The sequence below is a fragment of the Stenella coeruleoalba genome (assembly GCF_951394435.1).
Source record: "Stenella coeruleoalba genome assembly, chromosome: 2".
Classification (NCBI taxonomy): Eukaryota; Metazoa; Chordata; class Mammalia; order Artiodactyla; family Delphinidae; genus Stenella; species Stenella coeruleoalba.
In genome coordinates this window covers 33,899,181-33,917,557 of record NC_137147.1, presented here as the reverse complement: position 1 = coordinate 33,917,557, position 18,377 = coordinate 33,899,181, and the positions used below count along the sequence as shown (strand labels likewise).

The 18,377-nt window shown below is 48.6% G+C and overlaps 1 protein-coding gene across 1 annotated transcript in view; it reads left to right on the top strand.

Moving 5' to 3' along the window:
- Nucleotides 1-16,943: 16,943 nt before the first annotated feature.
- The window catches only part of PLEKHH1 (pleckstrin homology, MyTH4 and FERM domain containing H1), a 51,514-nt gene continuing 50,080 nt past the window's right edge, over nt 16,944-18,377 (top strand). Inside the window, exon 1 of the mRNA XM_079908418.1 lies at nt 16,944-17,848. The gene's annotated coding sequence lies outside the window, so the exon portion shown is untranslated. The remainder of the gene's footprint in view (nt 17,849-18,377) is intronic.

Genomic DNA, 18,377 nt, shown 5'->3' with positions numbered 1-18,377 from the left:
CGGCGGCGGCGGCGGCACTCACCCATAGTACGGATGCGGTGCAAACTGCACATGCTCGCGTCTGACAAGCGCTCTGCCTCCGGCCCCGCTTAACTCCTTGCTCGCCCGCTTCCCCGCTCCCCCGCCGGGTCCGCTGCCCGGCCGACCGCACCGCCTCGCGCCGCCGTGAGTCGGCGGCGCCCCGGGCGCCTGGAAGCGCGCCCTCGGTCCGGGCCGCGGCGCAGGTGGCTGCAGTGCAGAGCTCCTCGGCCCTCCCAGCTTCTGCCACCGCGCCTGCGTTTGAGGTGTCTGCAGGAGCCCCGAGGAGAGGACCAGCCGGGACCCCTCAGCTCCCAGCTTGTAGGAGTTGTGTGGACTGCGTGTACAATGTCCACTGTGGGTAGCCTGTAGGTCCCAGCTACCTGAGGGCCACGGTCAACATGGTATTGCAGACCCACTATATGCCAGCATAATGTTCCGTGCCGTCCATTCATTGAAACGGGCCTGCAAGATGAGTTTTATTATCCCCATTTTCAAGATGGAAGAACTGAGCCCTGTGGAAGTTACGGAATCTACCTAAGGCAGAGCCTGAACGTCCAAGGCCCACAGTTTGGTTTATACCACAAAGATTAAACATAAGATTTTCCTTCTGAAGTCAATCTCGATTCTTCTATTGGAAGGTGGAAAATAATGGATGTCATCTAGAAAACCTGGAGATTTTGGTATGTGGAACTGTGAGAAATCAGTGGCAGAGGGCCCTGCCTTGAGACAGGCCCCTCAGGCGGGTCCTGGGTCCTGCAGAAAGGCTGCGCAGGGAGTAGGAAGGCAATGCAACCCCAATCCCTACACCAAGCCTGGGTTTGGCCCTGGGCTCTGCAGCCCAGAGGGAAGGACATTTTTACAACTTCTAATGCCCCCTGAAGGTATCTTTTTGTAAATAATCCATCGAGGGGGGTGCTCTTTTCTAATTCTCACACAGACCATATGTGTGCCAAGGCCTGATCTGTGAGGTCTGATGGCTGCTTCCCTCCTAGCCCTCACCCCCTTTTTGTCACATGCCACAGTGACAGAGAGCTCTCAGAGGTCCAAGGCAGCACAGAGTCTTCTAAGAAAAGGAACCTGAGGTTCATCCAGCTGGCCTTGCCCCACTCTGGATGAGAAGCTGAGCTGCTGTCCTCCAGTCCGAACCTAATCTGATCCTAAGTCTTGGGTTTCTCAAACCCACAGAGGAAGTGCACAGCCATGCGGTGCCAGTGACAAGAGCTCTTGGCTTCTCTGAGTTAGTTTCCTCCTCTAAGATGGAGATAATCTCGCCTATTTCATAAGTATATTGTGATGACCCAATAGCAATGTATGTAGAGTCCTCAGTACAGTAGGCCTTCAATAACAGGAAAGTGTTTTCTGCTGGGGGTAAAGCAGGGATGGGGAGAAGCGACCAGAGCTACAGTGAAGCATGTGGGCTGTCCTAGAACACTGTCAGAGAGGCAGGAGACAGCCCCCTCCCAGAAACACCTTGGCAAGAAGAGGCTTCAGTAAGTCTGGCAGCAAAGCCCACCTGCTGCAGAGGGACCTCCCTGGCGCCCCCTTGCCTCGGAGGACCAGTTCTGCTCTGGTTCTCAATCTGTGGCTGGCCGCTGATCCTACTCCCTTCTGGCTGGGGGAGGCAGCATTGCTCAGAGGAAAGCACAGCGGTCTGTTAAGGCAGAAGATCTGAATTTGGGATGACTTATCCATTAGGTACTTTGCAGTGCCTAGCACCCACAATATTTTGGGGGCCAGCAAAAATGTTTGAATTTCTTTTGAAATCAGAGGCAAAAAATAAACTTTGAGGTCAAAGAAAATGTTTTCCTCTATAATTTTAGTATAGAAGCCATAGTATATAGAAGCCAAGGTGCCAGTTACAGAATCTGAAGAAGGAAGAGTTGGGAACTAAGGCACAAGAGTTGGCATCAGTCACTCTCTCCTGTAACCAGCTCTCCTATGGACTTAACTCCATCATCTGGGTCTTCCTCATTCCCAAATTAGGAATCATTTCTTCCTAATAAAAATTTATATAATGCCTTACAATGGACATATCTTCTCTCTTTGGGTAAGGCAGCTGTTTTTAATCCCCATTCTATAAACGAGGAAATCAAGGCTCAGAGAGATTATATATGGTCAAGGTTATATTGCTAGTAAAGGCAGAATGCAGTTCAAACTTAGGTCTTCTGGCACCCCATCCAAGGTCCTTTCCATCTGCACCTAGAAGATTTCAAATAAGATCAGGTGTGTACAGGACAGAGCTGTCTGTTGCAGAAGCAGACCTAAAAATAGCATCTGTAGCAGCAAGTGAGTCCCCTGGCTTTTCACCCAAAGAATGCTGAGACAAGCATGCGATGTTCTGGGAATGGGTTGGGGCGGGGTGGCCCTGGGTGAAGGTAGGCACCATGATAGTGGTTCCAGTGATTCAAGTATAGATTCAAGGTGGAGGGCCATGGGGCAAAGCAAGCCCCACTGCACTAACACGCGCCAAAGGATGCCAGCCCTTTGACTTCTTGTCTTATCAGAGCAACTTGGATCTGAGTTCAGACCCCACATCCCAGCCAGATGTCTTAAGGCCGTTTATTTAAGCTTTCTGAGCCTATTTCCTCATCTGCAAAATGGAAATGGCGATAAAACTCAACCCCATGGCGGTTGCAAGCACAAACGAGATGATGCGTGTTAGGACCATAGCACAGTGCCAGGAACACATACGTAGTTTGAATTCCCTGCCACCACAGGCAACTAATGGTCTTTCTCTTCACCATCTTCTTTCTGTTCTACCACTAGGCAGGGAAAAAGACAGTCTTTCAAGTGTCTTTGTGTTTCTAAAGTGCCTTGAATATGTTAGGTTCTTAACCATATTTTCTGAAAGACAGGCAGAACTTTTCTGCCCTTCTACAAAGCAAACCTTCCATAAAAGCCGTAGCTCTTGTCCACCATAAGTAGTTTTCTCAATGACTTTCAAGGGGCACCAGAAAAACACTTCTGTATGCTCATTAGAGAGGACTGGTTCTTTGGGGGTTGCCCTCTGACTACAAGTCAGGAGAGATGTTGCTCCAGAGGGTGATTTCAGTGGAGGGACTGGGCCAGCAGCCAGAGCAGGAAGGACCAGGAAGGAGGGAGCTGGAGCATGGAAGTTGGAGGCCGAGAGAGAACTATGTATAGTCTGTCCCAGATGCTGTGATAAGAAAGAGAGGAGTGAGGTAGGGGCCGAGGAAGCATTGAAGTCAAAGGCGATCTTGAGCTTGGAATTATTTGGACCGGCTTAACAGGAAAATAAGTTGGGTGAGAAAGAACTGGGGGAACCCCCAGGGAACCAGTCCTCCAGAAGAGGCATACAGAAATATTTCTGTTCCCTTTGAAACAGAAAGGAAAGAAACTTTCCCTTGAAAGTCATCATGAAAATTACTTATGGTGGACAAGTGCTTCTGCTTTCTAGATGGTGTGCTTAGTGGAAGGGCAGAAAATTTCTTGTCTTCCAGAAGATATGGTCTTGGCAGTAAGAGAGGAGGTCAAGGTAATCTGCTGGAGTTTGAAAATGGGTGGGTGGGGGGGGAAGGAATCTCTTTGTAAAAGCCTTTTCTTGAAATAGGAAGGAAAGAGGCATCAAGAGGCTGAGTATGAACCTGCACCATTTAGGATTCTTTGGCTGCAAGCAACAGAAACTGACTTTAGCTATCTTAAGTCTAAAAGGAATTTATTGCCAGGCTATGACCAGGTAGCTCACAGATTTGGAGGGAATGCAGGCAGAACAGACTTGAAAAGGCTAGGACCAGGACAGCTTTGGGAGTCCAGGGAATGGGAAGTAACTGAGAGCCTCCTCAGGGCCTTGCTGCTGGAACAAAGGGGCTTCAATCTTTTTATCACTTCTGCTCAAGTGTAAGAATCAAATTTGCCTAAGTTCAGTCATGCATCCGCATCTTGGCCAGGGAAGGGCCAGCAGGATACCCGGATGTAAGCTCTATCAGCACCCCACATCACAACTGAGAGGTAAGACAGAGAAATCAAAGTGCTGTTACCATTACCCAAAGGAAAGGAGAGGTTGCTAGGCATCCCCGGAAAAGGGAATGTCCATGGTATGGGGGAAGCAAGGAGCACAGGAAATGTACACCTGACTCGGGGCCCGTAAAGTTCTCAGCCATGAGAAAAGGTGAAAGGGGAAGCACAGAAGCCTTCAGAAAGTAACAGGAAGCTCTGAAAAGTACTGGGACAGGAAGGCCTAGACTGTTGACAAAAATCACTGCTCGTGCTGGGGTGAGTATAGAGCTAGAGACAGGCCAACGTTTTAGGGACTTTGCACAGCTGCGAGCTGTGCTCAGGGATGGATGAACAGTGATAGGGAAGCAGGTGCAATAGGTTATTAAGGATGTCCTTGAATGTTTATTAAATGCCTCTGAGGAGTGGAAAGTGGTACCAGTGGAGGGGGAAGAGGCATCAGGCCCCAGGGAAATGGTCAAGTTGACTGCAGTTTTATCAGAAGGTTTGCTACCCAACACGTCCATGTGGGAAAGGCGTGCGTACTTGTCACAGAGCTCTCAAAATAATGTCTGTTCCTACTTTAGGGATATTTAAAAGTCATGTCCTCTCTCTTTTTTTCAGTCATCAAAAAGAAAATGCAGTGGATAAGAACTATGCAGTATTCATGAACGCCTCGAGCCTGAAAATGAGGAACTCACCATTCTGTGATAATGTGAATTCACCCATAAAGCATTACGACATTAACATGTGTGCAGTAAGGTAGCCTGGAAAATGAGTGCAGGTTCATGAGACCAGCAGTAAATTAAGGGGGGGGGAGGCCAATGCTAAAAGAAATCAAAGTGAAAATATGAACATACATTGGAACTACACTACTTCACAGCTGTAAGTGTGAGTTTAACTGTGAAGGTTGTAAATTTGGGGAGGGCTAGAGTTGATTATGAAACTTGGGAATCATGGGGAGAGCCAGCCCCATCCGCAGCTGCTCTCATTTCCCACTCAGCAGTCAGCCCAGGTGCTGGGCAAATTTGAAAGAATTTCTGCCCTGGAGATTAGAAACCAAACTCCAAGATAGTCACCTCCCCTCCGTGCCTCCCTTTGCCAGGATACAAGGAGCTTAGTCGTCTGAGGGGGGACAAAGGAGTATTGTTAAGGCGAGCCTGGTTATGAGAAGGCTTTGCAACTAAAAGCTTTTATGCTGCTATCTAAGCCCTTCTGCCTGGGGGACACTGGGTGCCTGTCCCAACTTCACTATATCAGTTCAAAGAGAAATTTCAGCCTGACGCAGTGATAGCAGAAGGATATCTTAGGACTCAGCAACATTAATAGGTTAAGAAATTCTATCACAACATCTCATCCAAGACCCAATTCCTGGCCCCACTAGCTCCTGAGCTGGGTTAGAGTGGGAGAATCTTGCTTTCTGTAGATCTGAGACAAAAGAGTTGTCCCATAGGAGCTGGCTGAGAAGCAGCCCAGCCTGGGAGGGGGGACTGGGGGCAGGTGGGGCGGTGGTATTGGGATTGTATCACCGAGGGTAGGATAAAATCTGTTTCAATTCTTTTTATGCCCTTTGTCCTAGCCCTGCTAGGAGAACTCTGCCACCTTCGGGAAAGCTTGTGTAAGCCTGAGGGGTTGATGATCTCAGGGACTCCATCTTGTCTGGGGAATTAGTTCAGGTGAGGTGTCCTATTAGTCTTAGATGCTAACTGATTAAGAAGTTATATATTTAATGTCTTCTCTTCTCTAGTCCTGTGCTGTTGTGAGGACTGGAATCCTGACTTCAAGGAAATTGTTATTCAATTTAACAACCTTAATGTACCATGCACTGTGCTAAGGATTAGGGTCATAGTGGTGAAAAGATTGAGACCTAAGCATATGGATATGGGAACAATACACAACAGTCTCTAACTCAATATTACCCGATGCTCCTAGTGACTTAAATTTTGTACCTCCCGTGGAAGGGCATGTGATTATTTGTGTTCTCAGATGGAGCTGTTTCCATGCCAAGCTTTATCTCTACCACACTTGATTTGTAAAGTAAACTCTCAGGCACTGGCTCAAAATTGACTAGTATTTACAAATTTATACACTTCTTTCTGTCAAGAGACTCTTTACCCTTCTTTCTTGTCCACGGCTTAGGTCAAGGGTTTGCTTTCTCTTGTGCCCTTCAGCAAGTACAGACTTGGGAAGGGGTATTGCCATCTTTAGTGGATTTTTCCATATCTGTGAGCAGTAATGTCAGGTATAGAGCTGTGATCTCCCCGGGGAATACAGCAGAGGAGTACAGGGACAGAGAAGGAACAATAGTGGGGTTCCCAACGGAAAAAGGAAGACCACAGAGGGGATAAGTGCTTTGTTCTGGACCTGCATGTCTGTTCAGAGTGCACAGGCTAAGAAGGGAACTGGTTGCTCGAGGCCTCATCTTGACCTGGTAAGTGCCCTTGTGGGCAGTTGTATGATGGGAGATTAACACGACACCATATCCTGGAGCTTTAACTATTTAAGTCCAAATTCATGTTGTAGGAAAACATTGGACCCGGTGGGTCCCACCCCCGTCCTAACTGAATGGAGCTGGATGATGGCCTGAAACTCTAAGAATGTCAAAGGAAGGTTCACGAGGGTCTCTGGTGCTGCAGTCCAGGATAAACGTGGTTGAGTGTGGAGGAGTGAGAAGGGGTACAGGGAAGGAACAGGGGCTCCAGACTTGCTCCCTGAAATCATCTGCCATGCTGCTCCCGCCCAGAATCTCACAAAGTCAAGCCTCTGGACTATACCCAGCTAGCTTCACATTCCTTCTTTCCTCAAGTGGAGACCACGGCTGAATACGACATTTCCCTTGCAAGATGTAAAAGGGGCTTGGATTAGAACTAGGCCTAACTTAACTCTGTCCCCAGACTTGTGTCTGTTCCTTCAAGACCTGGACAACTTCCAGACCACAAGAACATGGTGTATAATAGGAATCCAGTTGCTGTCGTGGTCATAGCTTAATTGCTCTGAAGAGGTAACAGGACCCAGGCAATATCAAAAGCATGTGAGTCCCCTCTGATCTCGGCATTGGTCCTCAGCTCGCCCCCTTGCCAAATCCCTGCCCAGGATCTTCACCAGCTGGAGACCGTGAGTTGGCATTAAACTTGAAAGATGGGAAGTTATGAGGGCAAATTCTGGTTCTCCGAGTGGCAGATTGTGGCTTTATTGAGTTAGTTGTCAACTTCTCTGAATCTCAGTTTTCTACTTTACTGATGAGATCAATATTTTTAAAACATTTTAATAGCTTTATTAGAAAAATGATTCATATTCCTTATAAAACATTCACATAATATAAAAAGAACAAAGCAAAAACTAAAAACGTTACACCAAATTTCTACACCCAAAGATAATCATTGTTAATATTTGGCAGAAAAAGTCTTCTACCCATATTTACATACATATAGTTTTATACATATAGTTTTACATAAAGTCAATTATATTATACTTTTCTAGAAATTGTTTCACTTGACATTAAGTAATGAATATTTTTCCATGTCAATAAAAATAATTCTTCAACGTAAATTTTAATGGCTGCATAGTATTTTATTTTCTAGATGAATTTTAATAACTTATTTACTAGGTTCCAACTGATGGACATTTAGGTTATATCTTTTTGTCTTTACTTTGTTATTATTGCTGCTATAAATATTTGGGGTGACACGGTCTTTTCAAGCATCCTTCTCCTAACAAGAAAAATATTGAATGATGTAGCTCAAGGAACGACACAAGAATCATAAAACTCTGTCAGTGAGAACAGGAATTTGGAGTGGAGGAAAAGGTCCTAGAAAATTTTTAGTGATCTTTACCTCCATAAATGGTTTCCAATCTTATGTACATTACTACATATGTACATTACTATTCCACTGGCTTGAGTGGCAAGTATATTTAGGGAAATTTCTCATTCCGGATATTCCAATGGATTTATTTCTTTTTCTAAAATTTAATTAATTAATTTGGTTGCACCGGGTCTTAGTTGCGGCAGACGGGCTCCTTAGTTGGGGCATGCGAACTCTTAGTTGCGGCATGCGCGTGGGATCTAGTTCCCTGACCAGGGATCGAACCTGGGCCCTCGGCGCTGGGAGCACAGAGTCTCAACAACTGCACCACCAGGGAAGTCCCCACCAATGAATTTATTTCAACACTAAGATTTTGCTTCCCAAAAGAATCATGTTCTTCCCAAGAGTGTCTTTGTTCCAGAGATCCTGGGTCCACGTAGGCACAACCCCCTGTGCCCTGCAGGGAAATTCCTGCTTGCAGGTTCAGGCAATTCCAGATGCCATCTGAATGTTTATCCAGTGGCCAATGGGACAATGCATAGTGCTTGGAAGGAGCAGCAGTCACGTCTCACTCCCAGAGCAATGCCTGTTGGTTTCCCATCCTAGGAATCGGCGTGTTCTGCTCCATCGCTTACCTCCCTTTTTTTGTTTTTTTTTTTGCGGTACGCGGGCCTCTCACTGTTGTGGCCTCTTCCGTTGCGGAGCACAGGCTCCGGATGCGCAGGCTCAGCGGCCATGGCTCACGGACCCAGCCGCTTCGCGGCATGTGGGATCTTCCCGGACCGGGGCACGAACCCGTGTCCCCTGCATCGGCAGGCAGATTCTCAACCACTGCACCACCAGGGAAGCCCACCTCCCTTCTTATGTACAAGACCTGTCTGTAGGCTCTACCTGATTCCTTTGGGTGGACCCAACTCCGTAAGAAGAAAAGGACTAGTGTTCCCTCTTCTGGACCTGAACCAGGAAATTGAGAACCTAGAAATGTGGATATTCCTTTTTGGAAAGGTGCACTGTCCACAGGACCTCTCTGAAAACTCCAAAGCTCACTTTTACATGAGGAAAGCTCCCAATAGGTGGATTCCCTCAGTGCTCTGAGTCAAGCAGTCTGGTTCCAGCTCCGTGTCCCATCACTTTATTTGTGGCGGAGTAAAGATGATTCTAAACGCTCAGCTTGGACTTTGTGCAGAAGAGACTCTTCCTGTGTCCTCCTCTTATGGTACAGTTGGGTGAGAGAGACCTGGAAAAAGTGCCAAGCTGATGATCTGTGCATGCTGGATCCAGGCAGCTGGGAAAAAGGAGAATGTTCTTTCCATCTATCCTTACTTCACCTTAGTCTTTTAATACCACTAAATTCTCCTATCCCCTTCCCTGAAACTATGTAAAATTGAACAAGGACAAAGGATACAGAGTTTAAAGTCTCCACTTTAGGCAGAGCTTAAAGCTTCGTTAATCACCACTTTTCAAAGTGACCAAAGCCTGCAGCGGTCCGAGGAGAAGGGAGCAGATCTAGCCCTAGGTGTGGCTGGGAGCAAGAACGCTGGGGCTCAGGGTCCTTTAGGAAAATAAGCAATGCCGACCACTAGATGGCGCTGAGCAATAGCCTCCGACGTCCTGGCGGGTCCTGGGTCACACCCAGGACTCTGAGACGGAAGACACGTTTGTCATCTGGACTAAACCCCCTTCACAAAAAGGAGTTGGCAACAACAGCTTCCAGTAGGATATGAGCCCTGACGCTTCTGGTAAAAACCCCGAGCCTGAGCACAACGATCAGAAGCACAGGAAGCAAAGGTCTGATTGATCAAAGGAGACCTACTCTTTTCATCCCAAACCACCCAGGTGTGGGGCAAGGGCTGCAACGGCTATGCCTTCTCATTCATCCAGGTATTTCACATCTTCCCTTCTCTGTGAATGCTGGGGTGTTTGCTGGCCCAGTATTACAGCCACCCTGGAAGGCGCCCTGCAGGAGAGCGTGGTATCCCTGAAGCAGAGGGAACTCCAAGCCCTGCCCCACCCCGGTTCATAGGCCTCTTCCAGTCAGAAGCAGCTGCTTAGAGGGGAAGCCAAGGGGCTCCCCAGGCTGCTATAGCACCTGCCACCTACTTGGAGCTGGTCTCTGCCCAGCCCGTCCTGCCCCCTGATGTGAGCTGCCATTGTTGTCATCTGTGATGAAAGCTAATGGAGAAATAAGACAGCTGGTTTCAAACCATGATGTTGCAAGTTCTAAAATGATCTAGAATCCCAGTTAGATGACTGGATTTACCAGGTTCTCATTCCCTGAGCTCCATCAGCTCCCAACTCAGCTTCCCTTTCTCCCTCCCTGCCATCTCCTTTCCCCCCTCTCGGCCCCTATCCTACCCAGCCCCCATCCGCCTGGCTCTCTCTTGCTTGGGGAGCCCACAGCTGCACTGGACAGATCATTTTGCACTGATATATGTTGTCATTACATCAGCTTTACCCTGTGTTCCCCTCTGGGGCTGTTGCTGCTCTCTGAGAAGATCACTGGAGTGTTGGAATATGATGTATGACAAACCAGTCAATACCAGGCACCCTACGGGTCCTAAGGAGCCGGGAAATACAGAGCCCTGAGTCTGAATGCATGTTTTTTTTGTTTTGTTTTTTTTGCGGTACACGGGCCTCTCACTGCTGTGGCCTCGTCCGTTGCAGAGCACAGGCTCCGGACACGCAGGCTCAGCGGCCATGGCTCACGGGCCCAGCCGCTTCACAGCATGTGGGATCTTCCCGGACCGGGGCACGAACCCGCATCCCCTGCATCGGCAGGAGGACTCTCAACCACTGTGCCATCAGGGAAGCCCTGAATGCATGTTTTTAATAAGTGTCCCCAGGATTTCGTGATGGGGAATCACCGCCTACCTTCTCACTGGAATCCTTCTCCTTCAGGCCCTCCTTCCACCTAATCCTCTTAGTAGTTAGTTTCCAGGTCCCTAGTCTTTGCACATCTTCCTAGTCTTTTACCCCTTTATACCTTCACATTCCCTCCTCATTGAACAACACTTACTAGGTGCCTATCATATGCCATGCACAGGGGCAGACCTTTATCTCCACCCCTCAGGGCAGATAAGAATCCTGCTCTCTGTTTTCCAAACGCAGAACCCCTCCACCCGCTTCCTCCGCCTGGCTCTCTTTGGCTCCAGAGCCCACAGCTGCACTGGACGGATCATTTGTGGGGATACAGGTGGTAATTGCATTGGTTCTTCCCTGTGTTCCCCACTGGGAAGAGCCTGGATTCAATGGCAGGTATGTCTGCTTCTGAAGCCTGTGCCCTGCGTTCGTCCGTCACACTTGCCACAGTCTGTTTCCTCGCACAGTGCCTGGAAGATAGGAAATGCTCCATAAATACTTGTTAGTGAGTAGCTGGATGAATAAATGAAAGAGGGATCCACACTCAACGTTAGGATACACCCACCCAATACACACACACACACACACACACACACACACACACAGAATTCTGCCTCTGGGCCTTCTCGTTTCCTTCCTACCCTGCACCTCTCTGCAAGTCCCATCACTGTCCTCCCAGCCTCACTTGGATGATAACTGAGCCTCTGTGACCCAGCCCATGGTTGCTCTGGCTGGTCCCAGAGATTCAGCAGTAGAAATAGCCTCCCGAAAGCTACCAAGCTCTGCCCCTGCTCCTGAGGCATAAGGCTGGACCAGGACTGGCTCTAGGGCTCCTGAGAATCTGAGGCCCCTCCCCCCTCTCCTCTTTGCTCTCCTTCTTTCCCTTTGCTCTCCTTCCAACAGCAACTGAGAACCAGGCCCTGAAGGCAGAAGAAGGGTTGCTTTGATTTGGGAGGGTTTCCATGAGGCAGGATGGATCTCTGGAGCCCAGAGCCCTGCTCAGAGAAAACAAGTGGGGTTAGGAAGTGAGGTCTCTAGAAGGCCCAGGACATGGGAAGGATGAACCGTCAAACATTTCACCAGCTCTCCTAGAGTTACTGCTGTCTCTCAAGCTATCTTGCTTAACTATTGCTATCCTGCAACAAAGAGAATTCTCTGGGAGCAGATACCACCTCTGGACCTAGTAGAGGAGATACCGAGAGAGGGACGTAGGAGAGTATCTGGTAAACATTAGACTTCCAGCAAATATCTGTTCAAAGAATGCATAAGAAAAGCTACCATTTATACAGCACTTGCTAAGTGTCAGACACGTACTATCTCACTGAACCCTCTCAACAAGCCTAAGATGCGAGAATTATTATCACCATTTTACAAACAAAAATTAACTCAGAAAGCTTAAGCAACCATCCCAAGGTTACATCAGCACATATGTGGGAAAGCTGGGACTTGAACTGCGGCCTGGCCAGTTCCAAGGTCCCCATTCCTTCCCACAGTGCTGTCCGGGGAACCAGGCACAGACTAGGATGCTGTGATATTGACTCTGGAGGAATTTCTTTTTTAACTATTTCAGTCTAAATGGTATGGTGTATGGATATAAATGGACTCTCCTCTCACTCCTAGAGTGGTTAGTTAGCCCCTGAAGTGCTCTAATCAGGAATCTGCACTCTAGAGGGTGGTTACATAAACACTTCAAACGCCATCAAAATGTACACTAGCGGGCTGGATGTGCTTGAAGGATGCTAGAAATAATCTTTCACTGGTGAAATGAGTGGCTTTCAAAATATGGAAGTAGCCAGAAAGATGATGATGAATGATGTGTGAGAACCAGACCAGGCCAACTCCCCAACTCCCTGGAAGCGGGTTGTGGGACTTTTGGGGCCGGGATGCTGATAAATGTTTGTACATTTGGCAGACTTTGGCCTTGGCCATGTTTAATGCCCCACCTGTAGGAGGTAATGGAAAGGGGACAAGAGGCCTCCACTCACCTCTCATCGCTAGTGGCTGGAAATATAAGAACCGACAATTGCCAAAGGGCCAAAGGAGTTCGGATCTGTTCACAACAGGTGCCTATCCAGGCCTGATGCTCTTCTCGGAAGAGTGAGAGGAGGCCCTCGGCTTCCGTGGCCCAACTGAGCCTTCGACTCCAGGCACATGATGACTTTCTCCCCTTCTCGGTGCTGTCAGGCCACTTGTAATAATAAGCTAACATCAGATAGAAACGAGCTTCAGGTGTTGTGGGTACCATCTCTCCGTGAATCCTTAGAGGGGTCTGGAGGCTCAGAGCCTTCCTCTCAGCTCCCACCCAGCCCTGCCTGCTCCCCTCCCTCTCCCACTACAGCACCCATCCAACATGGCTTTTTTTTTCTTTACCTCAGTTTTGCAAAGTTCTCCCTTTGCTGTGGTGGCTCCCTCATAATCCTGCCTTTTCCTCCAACTCTCAGATATTATGACCTGAAGGGTAGCTGTGCCGAGGAAATAATTTCCCCACTTTACAACAGGACAAACTGAGGCAGGAAGCAAGGAGATGGTGTATCCAAGCTTATAGTTGGGCAGCTAATAGAATCCCTGGAACAACTTGAAAGTCAGCTACCATGAATGAATGAATGAATGAATGAAATGGTGGGAGGGAGGGAAGAAGAGAGGGATATTGGCGTCAGCAGATACTATCATCTGATTCGGCAGCGGCCATGGTTTGACTCTGTCTCAGTCCATGGAGGGCTGCATAGAAAGTGCTTTAAGGACTTCCCTTGTGGCGCAGTGGTTAAGAATCTGCCTGCCAATGCAGGGGACACGGGTTTGAGTCCTGGTGCAGGCAGATCCCACATGCCGTGGAGTAACTAAGCCCGTGCGCCACAACAATTGAGCCTGCGCTCTAGAGCCCGCGAGCCACAACTACTGAAGCCCATGTGCCTAGAGCCCGTGCTCCGCAACAAGAGAAGCCACCGCACCGCAACGAAGAGTAGCCCCCACTCGCCACAACTAGAGAAAGCCCGCGTGCGGCAACGAAGACCCAGCACAGCCAAAAATATAAATAAATAAATAAATAAAATTTTAAAAACAAAGAAAGTGCTTTAAGACAAAAAGATTGTGGGGAAAAGACAGTGTCTCAGACATTCCAACCCTTGATCCCAGAGTTAAGTTAGGGGTAGGTCACCCTGAAGGTCCAAAAGAATTCATCCTGGGGGAGGCGTGGCATGGGAGCTGTGGTTGAGGGCACTGCTGGGGAGCCAGGCCTCACTGGAGCCTGAACAGCTGCCCCTGATGATTGGGGACCAATGAGAGGGCAGGTGGAGGAGACAGCAGAAACCCAACCAGAGCTCGGGGGAGGCAGGCAGGACCTTTCTGGGCTGCTAGCACTGGGTGGCTGGGGCAGGCAGAGGAGGCAACTGTAGCAAGGAAGGCTGGTGGGACAATCCCTAGCATTCGATGGGAAACTGCTCTGCCTGTGTGCATCCTTGCCAGCCTGCTTATTGATTACCTGCAGCCCCCAAAGGATGCCAGGGTCTAGGGCTGTGGGAGTCACTTTCTCCCTGGAGTGGAGGAGGGGGCAGGCCCATCCTCCTCCAGGCATCCATTCTCCCTGGGGAGTACTAGGTAGGGACTTATAACAGTAAATAGGAGAGCTATAAAACTGAGCTCTAAAGGGCATTATTGGGACAACTGGGGAAATGTAACTATCGCCTGTACAGTCAGTGATAGTATTGTGTTGATGATAAATTTTGTAAGTGTGATGATATTAGGAAAACATGCTTGTTCTTAGGAGGAACATGCTGAAGTACCCATAGGCAAAAGGTCATGATGTGTACAACTAAGTCACAAATGGAAAAAATATATATATATATTCACACACACACACACACACACACACACACACACATATACACATGGAGAGAAAAAAAGAATCAGGGAGAGAAAGTAAACGTAACAATGTGTTAACAATTGGTAAATCTAGGTGAAGAGTATATGGGTGTTTAATGCACAGTTTTTTGCAACTTCTATAGGTTTGAAAATTTCAAAATAAAAAGTTGGGGGGAGATTTGAGGGAAGAAGAATAGCTATCACTTATTGAACAATGATCAGGTCCCAATATTTATGTAACTCTATTATCTGATTTAATCCTGAAACCAGCTCCAGAGGGAGATATTGTGATTCTCACATTAAAGATATGGAAACCGAGTACCAGAGATGCTAACGAACTCGCCCAAGTTTACAGAACAGGGATTGAAACAGAGCCCAAAGCAAGGGGAGGGTCATGCAGAGGAGTGTCGGCTAACACTTTATTGAGACTTTCTGTGTGCCGGCAGTGTTTTAAAATCGTCCGTGTGTTTAACTCATTTCATCCTCCCTCTCTAAAAGCTTTGTGCTTTGCGATAAATCACTTCATCGTCGCCGCTGGGAGGGAACAAAGGGGCACTCAAACACACGGACAGAAGTGTAGGTTGGTGCAGTCTCCTTTGAGGGCAGTTGGGCAGCATCTAATGAAATTTAAAATTCACATTGTGTTTACACCCAACAAATCCACTTGTAAGTGTTAAACCATAAAGATAGTCATATATGTGGACCAAGAAGTATGTAAAGAGATACTCATTGCAGCAAGGTATACAATAGCCAAGGACTGGAAGCATCCTAAATATCCATCATTAGGAATGCTAGGTAACCATTTAAAAAAGTAAAGCAAATGAACAAACATAACAAGACAGAAACAGAGTTATAGGTACAGAGAACAAACAGGTGGTTGCCAGAGGGGAGGAGGGTGGGGGAAGGAAAGAAATAGGTGAGGAAGATTAAGAGGTACGAATTTCCAGTTGCAAAATAAATGACTCACGAGTATGAAATACACAGTGTGGGGAATATAGTCAATAACTATGGAATACCTTTTATGGTGATTTATCATAACTAGACTTATTATAGCGATCATTTTGAAACATATAGAAATATCGAATCACTATGTTGTATAACAGGAACTCACACAGTGTTGTAGGTCAATTATACCTCAAACACAAAGTAATTCACAAACAAACTCCTAGAAAAAGAGGTCAGATTTGTGGTTATCAGAGGCGGGGTGGGGCGGGGGGGGGATTGGATGAAGGTGGTCAAAAGGTACAAACTCCCAGTTATAAGATAAATAAGTACTAGGGGTGTAATGGACAACATGATAAATACAATGAACGCTGCTGTGTGTTACTCATGAAAGTTGTTAAGAGAGTAACCCCTAAGAGTTCTCATCACAAGGAAAAAAATTTTATTTCTATTTCTTTAATTTTGTATCTGTATGAGGTGAGGGATGTTCACTAAACTATTTGAGATGAAGGATGTTCACTAAACTTATTTCATGATGTACGTAAGTCAAGTAATGCTGCACACCTTAAACTTATACAGTGCCATATATCAATTGTATCTCAATAAAACTGGGGGAAAAAAGTAAGGCATCTCTAAGTGTGCTGACGTGTCACACTTAGAGTCCAGGAATGGTAAAGACAAGAGAAAAAAGCCTTCCTCAGTATTGAAAGGGATATATAAAAATATATATATGAATACACATGCATTTATGAAGACATGAATACTTATGTATGTTTTATATCTTGAAGGAATACACACAAAAATTTACAACAGTAGCTGCTTTTGAGGGGGAGTGATCTAGGGGACAAGAGACAGGGCAGGAGGAAGGCTTACTATTCATTGTTAGCCCTTCTGTATTATTTGAAATTTATACTATGTGCATGATTACCTGTTCAAAATCAGTGAGTGCATGCATGCATGCATGCATGAATGAATGAATGAATGAACAAACGAGCCTCCCTTACAAACTCCACAGGACTTGCTTTTGGGCTTCCTTAGGCAACCACTTCCAGTGTTGAAGGGGACAGCAGAGGCTAGTGTCCCACAGTCTGGGGCTGTTCTCTTCCAATCCTCAGGAGCTATGAATCCATTTGCAAGCTCAGCCCCTGAAGTCCCACTGACCCAGTTGAATTTTCACCCTTGTCCTCCTGAACTACTGGGGTCAGCATTCCATAGAGTCTGGGCTCTCAAAATTGTGCATGAGAATTACCTGGAGAGTTTATTAGCTGGGCAAATTCCCAGCCTCATCTCCAGAGACTCAGATTCAAACCTGGGGTGCAGCCAGGGACTGCCTGTACCACTGCCAGGAGTGAGACTTCTAGCGCCCCTTTGGAGAAACGGACCCTGGTGATGTCCGCCCCTGTTCAGGCTTATAATGAGAGCCCGCAGGATTGGGGAAGAAAGCTCTGTTTTGAAATGCGGATTCTTCCCTGCAATATTCTCCATATTCATCTTCTTTACCCCATATCCACCTAATCAAAAATTGAGTGTTCCACTCTCCTTTGGGTGTAGGATTATACCGGTGAGCTGAGGGACTGCAAGGGTGCACAGCGAGCTGCCCGCAGGCGGTGGCCTGTTGGCCTTTCTGGCTCCTAGGCCGGCTCCTTTAAAATAAATGAGTGCATGCATATATACAGTCGGACAGACGCAAGCAAATTACCCTTTAGGCTGTGGCGAGTTTTGTTTTGTTTCAAATTACAAATCAGAAATTTGGTCTGCCAGTGGGACAGACTTCTGCTCCAAATATCCGGGCGTGACGGTTCCTGCAAGTCGCCCGACAAATGCTGGAACCTCCTTTTGGGGGGAGGGTCTGGTCTTGTGCCGCGTCCCGCGAGGGTCCCAGTTTGGTTGGGAGCTGAGCAGATGCCGGGGCTACCCGGCCGCCCCGGGCGGCAGCCGATTCGACCTCCACAGAGAGCTCGGGGCCGCAGTCCGGGAGACACGCCCCTCCTCCCCGCGGCCCACGGGACCCCGCCGCCGTCCCCGCCGCTCCAGGGACGAGCCCAGCGGTGCGGAGAGGTGGGAGGCTGGAGCCTGCTGAGGTCATTTCCTGTGCCTCTCCGCGAGCCGCCGCGGGAGCCGAGTCCGGCGCTCTGCCTTTAAGGAGCGGGCGGGGAGCGGACGAGGAGGGGGCGCGGCGGAGCGTTGAATGGGGCGCTGCGAGGTCGCCTCGGCTTTGTGCGGCCAGCCGGCGGGCACCCCTCCCGGGCCAGCCCGGCCCGCCCCGCCCACCCCGACCCCTGCTGCCGGGGAGCGGAGACCCGGCGGCCGCTGCGGACTCGGACGAGATCGACGCAAGGTCAGCGGCGGACGCGCGCGGGGGAGGACCGGGTGCCTGGTGCGCGGCAGGGACGCCAGCGAGCGGGCTGGAGGTGAGCGGCCCCGCGGGCAGAGGTGGGGTTGGTGCAGGGGGGTGGGTGGAGGGTTGGTTCGCGGGCCCGGGAGGGTGTTTGGTTGGGCGGAGAGGATCGGCTCCCTCTGGCCGGAGGGCGATTCCGGAGCAGGTGCCTCCCTACCTGGAAACGAGCTCCCAGCAGCCAGGAGCGCTGGGAGCGGCGGGTTAGGCTCTGGGAGCCCGCACTGAGAGGCGAGGAGTAGCCTTCCTGGAGAGGATCCGGAATTTGGGACCGGCTCGATCCAGTTGCTCCGGGAAGGGCCCTCGGAGCGAACTTGCAGGCTTTCCACCAAGTTGCCTGAGCTCTCGCTAGCTCTCACTCCTCCCGCTTTCCTTGAAGTCTCATCTCGGGTTGTCTCTTCTGTGATTTCTGCGTGGTTCTCTTAGGGGTCCTAGGCTAGACTCCTAGAGGCAGGTCAGCCAAACAGAAAAGAAAACCAGTTGGGTGCCGAATGACACCAGGAGCTCTGCGTCCTAGGAGCTTTAGAAAGGAATCGATTACCGGG